The 16035-nt window shown below is 23.3% G+C and overlaps 1 protein-coding gene across 1 annotated transcript in view; it reads left to right on the forward strand.

Moving 5' to 3' along the window:
* The first annotated feature begins 7772 nt into the window (after positions 1–7772).
* Positions 7773–16035, forward strand: part of LOC111631544 (probable G-protein coupled receptor No18) — a 91978-nt gene continuing 83715 nt past the window's right edge. The window contains exon 1 of the mRNA XM_023375806.1: positions 7773–7881. The gene's annotated coding sequence lies outside the window, so the exon portion shown is untranslated. The remainder of the gene's footprint in view (positions 7882–16035) is intronic.

Below are 16035 nucleotides of genomic sequence, written 5' to 3' on the forward strand. Positions count from 1 at the left end.
TAAAAAAAGGTTTTACTATTAAAATTTGTATAAATTATTATTTACAAATTTATTTTATACAACAAAAAAGTTTGTATTAAAAAAATTATTTTTAAGAACTTAGAACAAATAGAATTAAAGTTTATTGACAGAGCTTGAATTATCCAATTAATGACTTCTGTAAATATAAAAACAATTTACGATATTATGCGATTTAAACTTCGGCTTTCAGCTATTTGTATTGTTTTTTGTATTGAAAATCATGCGAAAAAATTTTGTTAACGATTCTGAGAAATAAATAAAAAACTATCTAAATTATAGGCCATTCATTCACATTTTTGTAATTAAATATTAAAAAAAATTACATGTTAAATTGTCTTTGTACACGTTCGTCGATACTGAGACCTATCGTGTAAACAAGTTATAAATGAACGAACCAAACAATCTGTTGTTGCCACGAAATCATCTTGTCAGGAAGAAAAGCAATAATTCAAACATCAACTATAGATCACTAAGTAAAAGTAATGTCGACCTATAACATCAGTAAGAGTTCTTGCCCGATACAAATATGTCACAATATTCGTAAATCAATATCTTCCGAGTATCGTCCATGACATTTAAACACTTGAAAATATCAGATACAAGATAAAACAGATTTAAAAAAAAAAAACTCTTTTCCCATGAAAGATGTTAGATAAATGACCGGCACGACTCTATTGATGACTCTAAGGAAAAGTATAATGTACAGGGGCAAACCACTACTAATTTGAGATGGAGAACAGGTATTTTCAAATTATAAAAATTAAAAATATGATTAAAAATTGTAGTTCAGCATTGTGACAGTGTCACGATAAATAATTGCTCGTTGAATTTTCCTATATATAGCGATTTTTAGGGCACCCTGTATACTGCAGACATTCTAGCAGCTGCACTTTCTCTGATTTGTTGTTATAATTGAAATGAATATGACACAGTCTTTGTCGTTCTAGATTTTTTATAGAATCTTTATTACCATTTATCAGGTTAACATCGAATCATTATGGAAATATAACGGATGAATGGTTAACATTAAGATAATTCCTTTAAAACTGGCGTAAGATTTGAGCTGTATAAGGCGATTATTTAAAAATGGAGCAAGATGTGATCAGGTTTTTAGGTGCGATTGTTATAAATATATTTCATTTAGTCGTGGCTTTTAAATATAAGTGATTTATATTACTATGCTGTTTTCAAGTCACGTATCTTTCCATATATATTTAATGGCGCGAAGAGAAAATTTTTTCACATAAACGAATCTATTTTCAAAATTATGTAAACTAAAATCTCTCTTACTTTAGCTTCACCCCTGACTACAAACGATAGTGTCCAAATTAACTCTATATCAAAGTCTTCTTCTATCTATTGATACTGTTAACCATAAAAATAATCTGTTTATTATTTTTTGTATTTGTTTAGTTGAATTATTAAGGAGTATTTGTTATATAGCACCTCTTTAAGATAATAAAAAAAATACACATTAGACTGTACTTATTTGTATGTAATTAACATACAATGTAAGATTGATGATTTAATTAAATTTTCTGTATTTAATAAATTAACAGATTGGCGGTTTGGTATATATATATATATATATATATATAGTTCTCAAATCAAGCTCTTCATATAAATCTGTTGTAATGAATATAATACATCTCCAATAAGTTAAAATCTAAATCAAATTTAATTCTCTAACGACCTTCACTTACTCTTACAGATTTATTTATAACACATTTGAATTTTATGTACTGTATAAAAAATGTATTATATGATTTTATAGACAAGTAAGTAGTAGTATTTGACAATTATAAGTTAAATTGTTGCTTTTTATATACAAATTCTTCAATCCTATGTGATGACATATTGGAAAAAGAATTGGAGTATCCTTATCCAAGTCGATATATTTTACGATTGATTGTTGTAAGCTGTTTTTATAGACAAGTTAAACAACAAAAACTGAGATTAATTTATTACTTAGTTGGAGTGATGCCAGTCCCATATGTTGAACACTTCCATCTGTTAAAACAATGAAAATAAAACACATTTTTAAATACATACTGACTATGATCTTGAGACGAGAAATACTGTCATTTGTTTTAACAATAATTGCATTAATTTTTTAATGGAGCAATAGTTGCAATTAAAAAATGAATTTTATGCAGTTGAATATTTCAGATAAGTTTTTTGGGATTTTTAAAAATAATTTATTTGTTAACTGTTTGCATAATACTGCCTTTTTTTTGAAATCAGTCTTTCAAACTAAGATAGTTTCAGACTAGCATGTTAGTCACCTGTGATATAAGTATAAGCAATATTAAATATAATATATAATGGGAAATATTGTTATTTTAATATAAAAATAACAATAAGATTTGTTGAAGGCATAGTTTACTGTTTCAAATGATATTGAAGTTTATAGATCTTAAAATATTACTGCAACACACTTTTATATCATATGCATATTGCAAATTGTAACAAAAAANCTTCGGCTTTCAGCTATTTGTATTGTTTTTTGTATTGAAAATCATGCGAAAAAATTTTGTTAACGATTCTGAGAAATAAATAAAAAACTATCTAATTTAATAAACATGTAATTATTCAAATAAAGAAACAAATCTATTTAAATAGTTTTAAAAATTTAATAAAAAATTAAATCCTTAAACTCTTTCTAATCAACAACTTTTTTGTTAAAATTTAAGAAACAAAGTATACTGTATATACAAATTATTATAATTTTAAAAAATAATAAAAACAAATAAAACTGATTGAATAATTGAGTAATGAAAATATATGCAAATTTAGAAATTGTTTTAATTAATTAGAGACATTTTTCACTAATAAAATTGTTTTAATTCGTTTGTAACTTTTATTTTTATTTTATTCTATTTTTTCCTACTGATTATCTTAAGAGTTTTAAATTTTCTACTTCTTTAATTTGTAGTGAAATTATTTTATTTGGTTTTTCACGTACAGAATTAAAGATGACTTGGATTTCATGATGCGAAGTTCGACTTGAAGTACTAATTTATTTTAATCCAATGGTTTCTTTCTGACGATGCAAATTATTAAGATTGATTGAAAAAGTTGTAAAAAAGAATTAAAAATGCTGAATTGCTAAAAACTTTTTAAATCTAATTTTTGGTAAACGGAAATTACGATTTTATAAGTGAAAATAATTTGATTAGTAAATTATTTCTAGTCAGTAAATTATTTCCAAATTACAAAAATAAGAAGTTTCTATGAAATATTCATCAACTTCTCTTAAAATTTACTACTCTAAACATTTCTAGAGCCATAAACAAGTCTATTTAAGAATTCAACTTATAGTGTAAGCAATTCCCAAAACAAAATTAAAACCCCTCGTTAGTCGCGCGCGTGACACATGTCACCTATTGTTTTATTCTGTATATAAAACTTAACGAATTATAAATGAAGCCATCCGAGTTTGAGTAACCATATTGTTTTTAAGTAAATATTTAATCGTTTAATTGAAATTTATTTGCCTGGGTGAACAGTGCCACTCAGGTGAATAAACACTTATGTTATTTTGTAAACGTAAGTATCTAAATTTTTATAATATATAAAGATTTATGAATTTACAAGTATTCTGTATGATTTTTAATATTATTTATTAATATTATTGTCTGTACAATATATAATATTGCATGATAGATAAATTTCATCAGTTTAAGATGAGCCAAATTGAAACAGGTAGTACAGGGTGCTTGTATGTTTTATATAAAATTAAGCGATTTTTTTTATTTATTGTGGTAATTTTCCAATGTTGTAGCCATTACAAATTTTCAAAAATACTTTAAATCAACACAAAATGTAATATCAAGATTAGGTTTTAAATGTTTACTGTACACATGTGGAGGAACTCGAAACGAATATACCCATTCTTTAAACGATTTTCTGATAATTTATTGATTTTATATTATTAAGAACATTGTACAGAACATGTTTGTATATCCTAATATATTAAACAACAAGCAGACGTAAATTTATTGAACGAAAAAAGGAGGTAAACCTGTTACCTGGGTGACGAATGTTAAAAATTATAAAGCAACTGAAGAAGGATTAAATAGCAAAAACTCATTCAATAATGAATAAATCAATTATCAATAAAATTCTAAAAACACTATTCACGTTTACTGTCGGTGGATTTACACAGTTAATTTTAAAATATATAAATTGAAATAATATAGGCCTAATTAAAATAAAATATTTGCTTAACCGTTCATATACAATTTTTTTTAATAAATTTGTGTTTTATGTTTACTTTTTAAATAAATATTTAAAAAATATAAATATTAAAATTTTCATTATTATTAATTTTTTATCATAAAGTAAATTCGGCTATAATTTATAGCAAACATCGTTTAAATCGGTTCCTTCAATATACGAATATATACGACAAAAGTTTGATAAAAGTTTTATAATTCTGCATGAATTTTGAAATTTAAATAAAATTTTATTGATTAATTGCTATTCTCTGCTTAATTACATTAATTAATTTGCAAAATATCGTTTATGAAATACAGATTCGTGAAAACATTATCAATTCTAACAAATATTCAAATGTCTGTTTCCATTAATTAAACACAGAGACAAATTAATAAATTTTAAACGCATCATATAATCAAATAATGTGATAATTAGCTAAATAAAAACTTAAAATAATGTTGTTTCTAGTAAACATCACAGGTAAATTGTGTAAAACATTGCTTCCACTTAAAACACATCCTATAAATGTCATTATAAACGATCGAATTTATGAAGTGCATGACGTAGGGATATTAATATTATCTTTATTTTTAAAATTTAAATTTTATTGAAAAGATAATTAAACGATATTTGATAAAATATTTAAATTTATTATGTATATTATGAAAGTGTTGATATCTCAACGCTTTCAATATAAAGTATTGATATAACTTTGCCTCTTAAAGTAAAATCAATCATTCTTCGCGGCATCTATTGACACCAAATGCAAGAATTCTAAAGAAAACCATTAAGAAACGGAAAAAATATAACTGAAAATGTTTTATTTCTATTCGATTATAATTTTTATTTAAGAAAAAAAAAATATTTTAGAGAATTTCTGACAGAGATAAGCCACGCGGAATATTTTATTAACTTTCGAGTCTCTAGTTACTTTTAAGTTTTATTGAAAGAAAGAGATAATAAAATTTATGCCATCTTATCTAATATTTTATTTTCGTTTATTGTAGTAACACATCTTCAAAATGTAATAATATAATTCTTTTATGGATTATTTGATTTTTGATATTTTTATTATCAATTTTTATTCCGGAGCCATTGTTATTGTATGACTGATGGTGCGACTTATATAATGTGCCATAGATACATTTCTAAATGCAATAGACGATGGGAAGATAACTATAAGTATATGTTAGAATTCAAAACACTTTACTAGAGACTTCGTTGCATTCTTTTCTAGCTACATCAACTGCATAGAAAAGAACGAGAGAAACAAACATATATCTATATGCCTTCATAAAAGAAACTTGTTTCGTCTTTAGGGCATTACAAATCAGATTTATTGGCCAAAAAATCAAATATAAAGTTAGTTTATTTTGTCAGAAAGCAAGAAAAAATGATAAATTAGAAATAAAGAACTTCTAGTTCTGAATTTTTACTTTCTATTGTCTATGTTTATAAATTGATATGAGCCGTCGTGTTGCTTATGAATGTAATTTATTACGATTTTTTTAATTTATAAATGTTTGGAAACGAAGGAAAAAAATACATAAATTCAAAAACCGTGAAGACATATGTCTTTTGACAAACATATCATACTTTAGTTTTACTGACGTCTAGCAACAATCGATACTTTCAGCAATGTTCTATCATCAATAATTTTACTCAGAAAATTCTTTTGTTGTTTTATTGTGACGCACCGAAGAACTAAAAAGGAAATTAGCGAAATTTCATCTTAAAATTTATTTTTCATACCTTAAACTTTCCAATAATATTTGCTGAAGATGATCATTTATTTCAATTTTTTCTTTTTTATAAAAAAACTGTAATGATCTGAATTTCTTCTTGTAGAATATAAAATATTTGACTGTTTCCCCCCTAAGATTAATTTTTCTGATTATAACATGCTGTTGTTCTTCTAAAAAAGTTAATTAAAGTTAAAAATAACCTTATTTAATTATATATCTGATAAGTGTAAAATTTAATTTAATTACTATAATTAGAAACGAATTAATAAATCAGGTTAATATTAATGTGTGATATGAATCTTTTAAACTCTTTAAAACTTCTTTCTATAAATTAAAATATATTACGTATTTAATCAGAATGTTACTTTTCACAGAAAATTAACATATTTTCAGAAAATGTCACGTAAAAATAGTATTTAATAGTAAAATAGTTTAATAAATTAAACTTCTTTGATGAATAACGTATATATATATATATAGGCCTATATATATTATTCTTAAAGTTAATTTAATCGCATTAAATAATTTATTCATGTAAATTTAAACATTAAAAAACATATATTTAAAAATTATTTATTATAATAATATTAAGTATATGATCAATTATAGTTTTTGACGTAAATGGGAGAGAAAAAAACATAATTTTTTATGAGTAAATTGAAGGGAAAATGTTTTTATTTAAATTTATAAAAGCATAAAGCATTTTGTGTCTTAATGAGAGCATTTTCGGAATTAAACTAATTTAGGTCAAGCGAACTGAGTTTTGAAGCTTCTGCTTCTATTTAGATGATTAATTGCTTGTGATAATATGTTATTGAAGTGAGACTCCATATCCTAATCTGTCAAAGTCAATCGCTGATAAGCGAGAGAAAGCTAACTGTTTCAATCATACTTAGATAATAGCTTAACAGGTAGAAACAAAAGCTTCTTCGACAAATTTTTCATAATTTCATTCGAAAGTCATTTTAAATTTTCATAAGGAATTAAAATTCAATACCATTTTTTCCCTGCGCAGCCAATGGAATGTACTATACATTTTTATTTTCTTAACGTTAAAATAATTAAAATTCAAGTCACGTACATTTCCACAATATAAAAGTATAAAGACTTTATAAATTTTATGTTTAATTAAAAGAAATAATTATATACACTGTTATTTTATTAATTATTTTAACTTTCATGCCTCAAATTATATAAATTAATCTAAATCAATTTCTTATAGGGGGTTTAACCAGATCTACGAAATTACTAAAGTCTTCTCTTGTTAATGAGGAATTTGGCACAACAGTTCGTTAATCAGTGCTTAGTACTTTTAAATATTTTCTTATACTTTATTAATTATACGCTAACGAATACACTTTAAACTCATTTAATTTACTATAATCAACTTTATATGACGAGAATAAAATATTATATAACTGTCTTCGTGTATTTAATATTATTTATTCAAAGTTAATTATATTTATAGAGGATTTCACTTTCGAAAATTCGAAATATTTAATTTTCTGGATGTAAATTAATATAAACTCATCATCTCTTATTATTAAAATAATTAACACAAATCAATTTATATACGAGATTAATTTTTATAAATGAAAATACATATAATCGTTAGAGGAATTTTAAATATTTTAATAAAAGTTGTATTTTATTATAAAGGTGAGAAGTTTTCAGGATATCACAGCATCTTTCATGCTCTTGAAAATGGCATGCACCTTGCGCATACTCATAGAGACAGCGATCGAACTGCAATATACTTGAAGACACCTACGGCTCAGTCAGCGATAGAAGCCAAGTAAGTAAGGACATGTATTGTATCCTATCTACAGGAGAACAACGTGTTTTATTCTTTATGTTGGATTTCTACATAGAAAAACGCAACTGCCTCAATTAAGTAAGTTCCACCCTTATACGTTCTAAAATAAGCACAGAAACATTTATTAATTCTCCGTTTGTCTGTCTGTAAGTTATTATAAGCAACAAATTTTTTACCGTTTACGATTGCTGTTTCTATATTTTACGTATTAATTGTAATTATTGCGTTAATTAATTTGATATATTATTTAAATTTATTTTTATAAAAATTTTAATATAAAATTTCTTACAAATCTGATATAAAAATTTGATTATTTAAAAAATCTTAACTGTAATATAAATGAATTGTAGAAAACTGGAAATTTTTATTATTAATGTTTTAGGTCTTACAAACTCTGTTGATAAGGGAATTTTTTTTTGTATTTATTTTTGTTTTAACCATATGAACAAAGATGCATCAATTTATAACTGGAGGCAACAATTTTTAAGAATTTCTTAGATTTATTTTTCGTTTTGTTTATTTAAAGAAAAATACAACTGTGAATTTATATAAAAACACATCTGAAACTAGAAATTGTTAAACATAATAAAATTAATTAAGAATAGAATATAAAATTTTATACTTTTTCACGTTCCAGCACTAAAAAAAAAACAAAATTATAATAATCAATTTTTATTTATTTAAATTTTAAAATATATTTTTAGGAAATATTAAAATAGGAAAAAATATAATAATGTAAATATATTTTATAAAATTAATATCGATTCTTAAATTTAAATATATAGGCTATATATACAATAGTTTCATTCTTGCATGATATATTTTTCTAACTTGTTGCATTCTTCTATTTTTCCTATTTATTTTGTCGTCGTATTGGTTGCATTAAAGGTTATTAAATTAATAATTTGCTAGCTTATAAACGTTTTTAATAACAAAATAGAAAAATAAAACAGTTATCAATGTTGGAGTCAGTCCAAGAATCCGAGTTTTTAATAACTAGTAAATTTTTTATTTTTCACTTTTCTCTTGTGATTGGTATATCAATCGAAAAATATTTTTATCCGATTTATCAGATTGAGTTCATTATTCTTCCATGAGTAATAACTAAATTTTTATCCATATTAAATACAAGAAATGTATAAATGATGGCGCTTTACAATTTAAAATATTATATTATACACTATAATTGCATTTATTTAATTTTATTTATTTAATTATATTATTTAATTTTATTTACTCTTATCATCATCATTTATTACACCCCCCTGTGAAAATTGTATATTTAATTTTAGAATTTTATTTTCTCGCATTATAAAAATAATCTTTTACTCAAAAATTACAGCAAAAATACTTATTATTATTAAATTTTTATCATGTTTATTTAGTGTATAAAGATAATTCTATATTATATCTCGTTTAATCCAAATTATATCAAATGGATTAATATAATGCACGAATTTCACATTGGCTATACAGTTTTAACATTAAATAATCTTAACTTATCGTAAATACTCCCTAAAATAACCTTTATTAAATTTTCCTTAGATGATATAACGCAAAATTGAAATTCTATTCTCATGTAAATTGTATCCCTATGAAAATATCCTCACGAGAGGTATCACAAAATACGTTCCTATACCAAAGCAAAATCAAATTTACAGCTATTAAATACTCAGATGAGGAAGTAAATTTATCGAGATAAAATTAAAATATTCATTTTTATCTTTATTTATCTTACAATAATCGAATTTACTTAAAATAATAACTTAATTAGTTTATCATTTTGATTAAAAAATTCGCTTATATCCAATATTTATTTTGTTTTCATCAGTCCTGTAAAATATCTGAATGCAATTAATTTCGATTTATTAATATATAAATTAAAAAGTTAAGTTAACTACGTTGATCACGTCATTTATCAAATAAATAAGATTATTCCTTTACTAAATTGGCAATTATTTTTAATTGGATAGGTTATAAAAGTTAATATAAACAATATATTTTAACATATATTATTTTTTAATATTTTGAACTGAATAAAACTTAATTCTTTTGATGATTAAATGTTTAAGAGTAAGACAAAATAAAATAGTTACAATAAACAAAAAATATTATAACGTCATCATGATACCGTGCTGCAATATGTTAATCATGTTTTTAATTTATTTAATTTATAAAATACGCTCTCGATCTTAAATTCGTGTCTTACCCCTGTAGATCATACTTTTCCTAATAACAACGGAGTCATGCCGGACAGCTATATAACTCCGTTCTGTGGAGAATTTTGAATTCAAATCACGTTACTTCTTCTCTAGATCGGAAGTTCGTATATAGTTAACTGGGGCCTCCTGTCCTTATGTTTTCCATATCTAGTCTCGACTTTCGTCTATCTAACACCAAATTGTAGCGCAATTAGCCTGGACATTTTTATAATGTTTAAAGATCATTTCTCTAATTAATTCTTGAGATTTAAGCCGTATAATATTTTATTAAATAAAAATTATAAACTTTTGTCTAATTTATCCTTAAATTAGTCATTACTTTTTAATTTTTAAAAGTAAAAGTTTTAACTGTAAACGCGACATGATAAATTTAAGCTGATTTGTCATTATTGTATTTCGCTTATATTTATTTTTATTCGCTTTTATCTTCTTCCAAAATAATTAAAATTGACATTATGATGAGTTATATTTAGAGAAAGTGGGGAAAAAACTTTTATCCGCTTGAAATATTGTGTCAAGAACGTAATGAAATGTCCATTTGATTGAAGCAATTCGTTTTATTCAAATTTTAAGTTAGATAATTCGTTTAAGTAACTAGAACATTTCTTTGCATTTCTTAAAAACATTTTCGAGAAAATTCGATATATTTTTCGTTTCTTCACTTAGAAGAAACCTCGCAGTAACGGTAATTTTAGCAATTTCTTTTATGTTCTTTATGTCTAAATTTATTCATGTCTGAAGGTCGTACAGAGATTTTTGAATTTTATATTGCTTACACAATATACGTTTCTATCGGAATATTACCGGGATAGAAAATAATACATATTCCAATAGTAAGAAAATAGAAAAGATTTTCATAAAAATGAAATTGTTACCTGAGATGTAATATGGTATCTAACAAATAAGGTTTCAAGCAACGATAATGAAACATCTAACAAGAGGGTAATTGAACTACTACTTGTCTAATCTATTGCTATCTTATAATAAATTATGACAGCTGGATGGGATTTGGCACAAGAATATAATATGATATTTATCAAAAATTTACTCATGCAATGTGGTATTTCATAGAATAATTTTGGATACATTTGTTAATAAAAACATGCAATACAACATTCTATTGTTTTCTTGTAGCGATAAAGATGATGCTGCTGCAAATAAAAATCGATCTAAATATAAATTTAAACCGCAACTCTTTAATTTATCAGTAGAATAAAGTTCTTATTGCAATGTAAAATACATAGAAAAATAAATTAACTTTTGATTTAAAAAATTTATCTCATTTATTTTTGTTTTTCCTGAAAATAGGAAAAGAAGCAAGGTCAACAGTTGATAAGTATATCATATTGTAATATAATAGTTTTCGTCTATTTAATTTTCATTAACTGATAGAAATATCTTTATCCCTGTGAAAGCTACACCCTTTGACTTCCACTTAAACCATACTTTAAAATAATTCTACTTTATTAAACTTAAGGAGAGATCATATCAGGTCATATGTCTTATCTCAGAATCATTAGTAAAAGTTAATCGTTTTATATAATGTTACCATTAATTAATAGCAGATTATCTATTTTAAATTTCTAGAATCGAATTTTTAGAATTCTATTCTTTAGTTAGAATTAATTAATATTCTGTTTTCTTATTAAAAAGAGTTTAATTTGTGAAGGAATATTTGGAATGTAAAATTCTTCTAAACAAGTTCTATATATGTGTAAAAATCTGTATGTGGATTATACTTAATAAGTGTAATTTAATTTAAAAATAGAATTTTAAAAATCAATAGAAATGTAATCAATATTACTTCCCTAATTTATTTCAATACGATAGGCTTTATCGATAAGTAGATTTGTAGAAATATTATGAAAGTTTTCACATTTATCATGCTTTTAGAATTTCGTCAATAAAAATATCATATTAAGCTTAATTATTCTTTTACAGTTGAAAAAATCAGAAAAAAATTTAAATCATTTATAAAAAAATACTTTATTTGTATCTTCTGCAATTTTTTAAAGAAAAATCAAAGAAAATTGAAGTTTTTGTTTAAAAAAAATCGCCAGAATGAAATATCGAGTAAGACGTCTTCTTAATAGGTTTTTGATGCTCAGCACATGTATATATTCAGCAGAAGAAATGTTTATCAAAATTTACAATATGTAAAAAGTAATGAAAATGTTTTTGAAAGGTAATGTGTAAAAAATTGGAATAATATCTAAACAATTTTTTTATTATATCTAGAAGAAAAAATTATTGAAATATCAAAATAAGAAAAAGGAGGGATTGACAAAATTTTAGTATACTTTTTTACAAACATACTTTCTTCTATGTAAGAGAATTTCTGTTGAAAGCAGAATATTTTGTAACCTGTCAAAGATGCACAACGTTGCTAGATACTGTATATAAAGTTTGCTCAGGAACTGCCAAGAAAATCCACCTACTAAAAAAATGTGTACGCTTATACTATTTTTTTACACTTAATTTTTTAGGTATTTACGTTGTTATAAGAAATTCTATTAAATTTTCTATACTCAAGAGGAATTCGTGACGATAAATAAACGAAATTTCTAACATTAATCAAGAAAAATTAATACTTAAAGCATTACGACGAAAATCCATAATTAAAACAATTAAATTTTGATGATAATTCATAAAGTACAATAATTAAGAAAACAAGAAATTTTTCTAATTCAGTTCTCAGCAGATTATAAAATTTAAGACGAGATGAAATAAATTAATTTTCATTAATTAAACATATTTACGGTTCAATTACTTTTCTTTTTACTCCTGGTTGACGTTACTTAATACTTGATGTTTATTAACGTTTATTTTATAAGAATATAAAATAATAATAATTTTAAAAATTTATTATTAAACTACTGTATCTAAATTTACCAGATGTATTTACTAATATATTTTCAGGATTTAAAAAAAAATGTAATAATCCTTTAAGTAGTGGGAGTAAGTTTGTTTGTGTAAGTTTGATGCGGACAAGAACTTACCTTTTAAGCCTATTTAAGTTTACTATTTATATCTGGATTTTGATAATCTGAAGTTTGGAAAGGAGTACAACACCAAAAAAACTGTGTTTGACGCTTTGAAAGTTGTCATTTTAAGCAAGAAATGTTTTACATTTGTATGTTTACTCCTAAAACTTCCAAGAAATTTCTGTATCAATGCATTTAAAAAACTAAATGAAACAATTTTGATTTTACTGATTTGTTTCTTACATTTTAAATACTTTTTAAATTTTTATTTTTTGTCATTATTCATCTAACTGAACTGCATTTTCCTATCACACATATCTTAGTTTTTGAGGAATTACCAGGAAATTTGGATCCAATGAAATAGCGTGTCTATTTATAGTAGAATCTCTTCAGAAAAAGAATGATGTGTCTTGGTATAGTGTATCGTGAATATTACTTTTCAGAAATTGTACACCAGATCCCAACTGAAAAGAAAGAATTATGTAAAATACAATGATGCATCTTTACTTGTAAGATTAATAGATGATAAAGATTAGTTGAGGAAAAAAATGAATAAAATAATATACTTAAGTATGAAAACATTCTGAATTTATGGAACCTTTAGGATTATATATTATAAATGTTTATCATTAGTTAATGTTTGTAATATTTATGACTACTTTAACAATTCTTTAAAATATTGTGGCTAAATTCTTTATACACTTCTTTTTATTATAAATAAACATAAACTGGCTTTATATAGATTATGTTCAGTGGTGAATTAATAATATAAATTAAAAACGAAATGAAGTAATTTATAGGTTCTGTGTGAGATAAAGTATAGATATATGAAAGCTCAATATTATGAAAATAGAAATGAAATATGTAAATAAAGCACGTTATATAGCATTCTGTTTTTTTTTTTTAATTTATATTTAACATTATATTTAAAATTAAATTTATTGTTATTATTTCTTAAGTCATGAACGATTTTATAGGTTAAATTTAAATATTTTTAAATTTAAATGTAAAAATTATTTTGTATTGAATTGATATGTAAAACATTTTGGTATTTTTTTAAATACTTTTCTTTTGTGCTCTGCATGAAAAAAGTTTATTTTTGTTAATTTTTAAGTTAGGAAAAATAACAATGGTTATTCTATAAATTTAGTTTTAATGTCTGTTATTTTGATTCAATTTCTCCCTAAATCGATGAATTAAGTTACGGAAGGAGCTCTCTTTTCAAAATATTTATTTATCTATAGTGTGAAAGAATTATAAATTTTTAATTACTTAAGTAATTGTTTAGCAATTTTTAAAATATTTTTACATTTTAAATAAGCTTGCATTATCAGTTATTTTAAACTGAAATGTTTATTAGTTAAATGGTAAAGAATAATTTACAGACGTTTATTTTATTGTTAATGCCATAATTTTTTAGTTATCGTTGTATATTACAATCCATTATTAAAATAGAAGTTAAGTAGAGTACAATAAGAATTAAAGCATATAAAATGTTTTATATGTTTTTAAATTTTGAAATTATTATTTTTAATAATTTAATTGAAATAAAGAAATTTAATAAAGATTTTTAAATTTATATAAAAATAAAGTTTTAAAAAGTATAATTTTTTTAGTTTTGATTAGATTAAAGAACATCAAAACTATGTATCATAGACTCAACAACGCATTTAGCATCATATCAACATTATTATTATTGCTATTTATAAAAGGAAAACGTCAACAGTTTTTGTATAAATTTACATATATAAACAAATTTATTTTTTATTTTCAATTTCGAATAAGAAAATTACTTGCATATCTTCATAAAGCTGAAAATGCAATTTTTTACTTTTGAAATAAAATAAAATAAAATATAAATAAAAAAAACATATGGCAGGCTTTCAAAATTCTGACATTTTTCCTTAAAATTTGCAAACTTTTTGAAAACAACTTAGTTGCTCAACTTAAAAGTTCTTTACGGACAGTACAAGAAAAATAAACGAAAGAAAAAGGAGAGGATAAAACATCTATTTAGTAAACATTGAATTTTTTTCTGCTATCTGTATAATATTTATATGCCTTTGTTATCTTTATTTTTTCAAAAATTATAAAACGTGTCGCATTCTGTACTTTTTAAAGTGGAAAAATTCCTGTTTCCACGTCAAAAAGTTAATGAAGTTTCATGTAGATGCGATAAACTTGTAGGATTATTTATAACTGTAGTTAGAAAGAACGATATAACATCGTGGCTGAAAAAACAATGAATGAAAAAAAATCGGATAAACTAAAATATTTTAATTATAAAACATTAATCTGAAGAAAAAAATTGAAGGAAAAGATATAATTAAATTTTATAGGATAATTAACTACTTACAAAAATGATAATATACCATTATTTTTATTAATAGTTTTAAGGAAGTAAAAACTGAAAATCAACTAATTAAATTCTTTACTTCAACGTTAAAAAATCAAAATTGCTTTTAGATATTGCACTTTTTCATTCCGTGAGTGACTTAAATGATTTATTTTGTAAAATTTTATCAAAAATATTTATTTCTGGCTTAATTTTTTATAATAAATATAAAATCGATTATATACATTACCGAAATTTTATTTACTCGTAAATTATAATTAATATTTTTATTCCTTGAAACACGCAAACAACACTCATTTCCTCTTATACTAATAAATGAATTCCAAGGATGATGTACTGTACTTATTGTACTGTACAATGCTATAATATGCTGTAGATCTTCTTCTACTTGCTTATGTTTTAGAAAAAATACAAAACTTTCTTTAATTTGATTTATTTTTTCATTTCTGTATTGATTAAAAATCTTTTTAAAATACGTCCACGTATTAAAATATATTCAGTTAACGTCGAAACATTTTTGTTCTTGAAAATAATTTAAATTCATATAATAGAAACCATAAAAATTACATTTAAAAATTCAATAATAAAAAATAAAATTATTATTTTTTAAGTTTTCACCCTAATCATTTTATTCATGCAAAAGAAATATTATATACAAGTTTATGATGTA

Source organism: Centruroides sculpturatus, unplaced genomic scaffold, assembly GCF_000671375.1.
Source record: "Centruroides sculpturatus isolate CEXI.00-Female unplaced genomic scaffold, Cexi_2.0 scaffold64, whole genome shotgun sequence".
NCBI lineage: Eukaryota > Metazoa > Arthropoda > Arachnida > Scorpiones > Buthidae > Centruroides > Centruroides sculpturatus.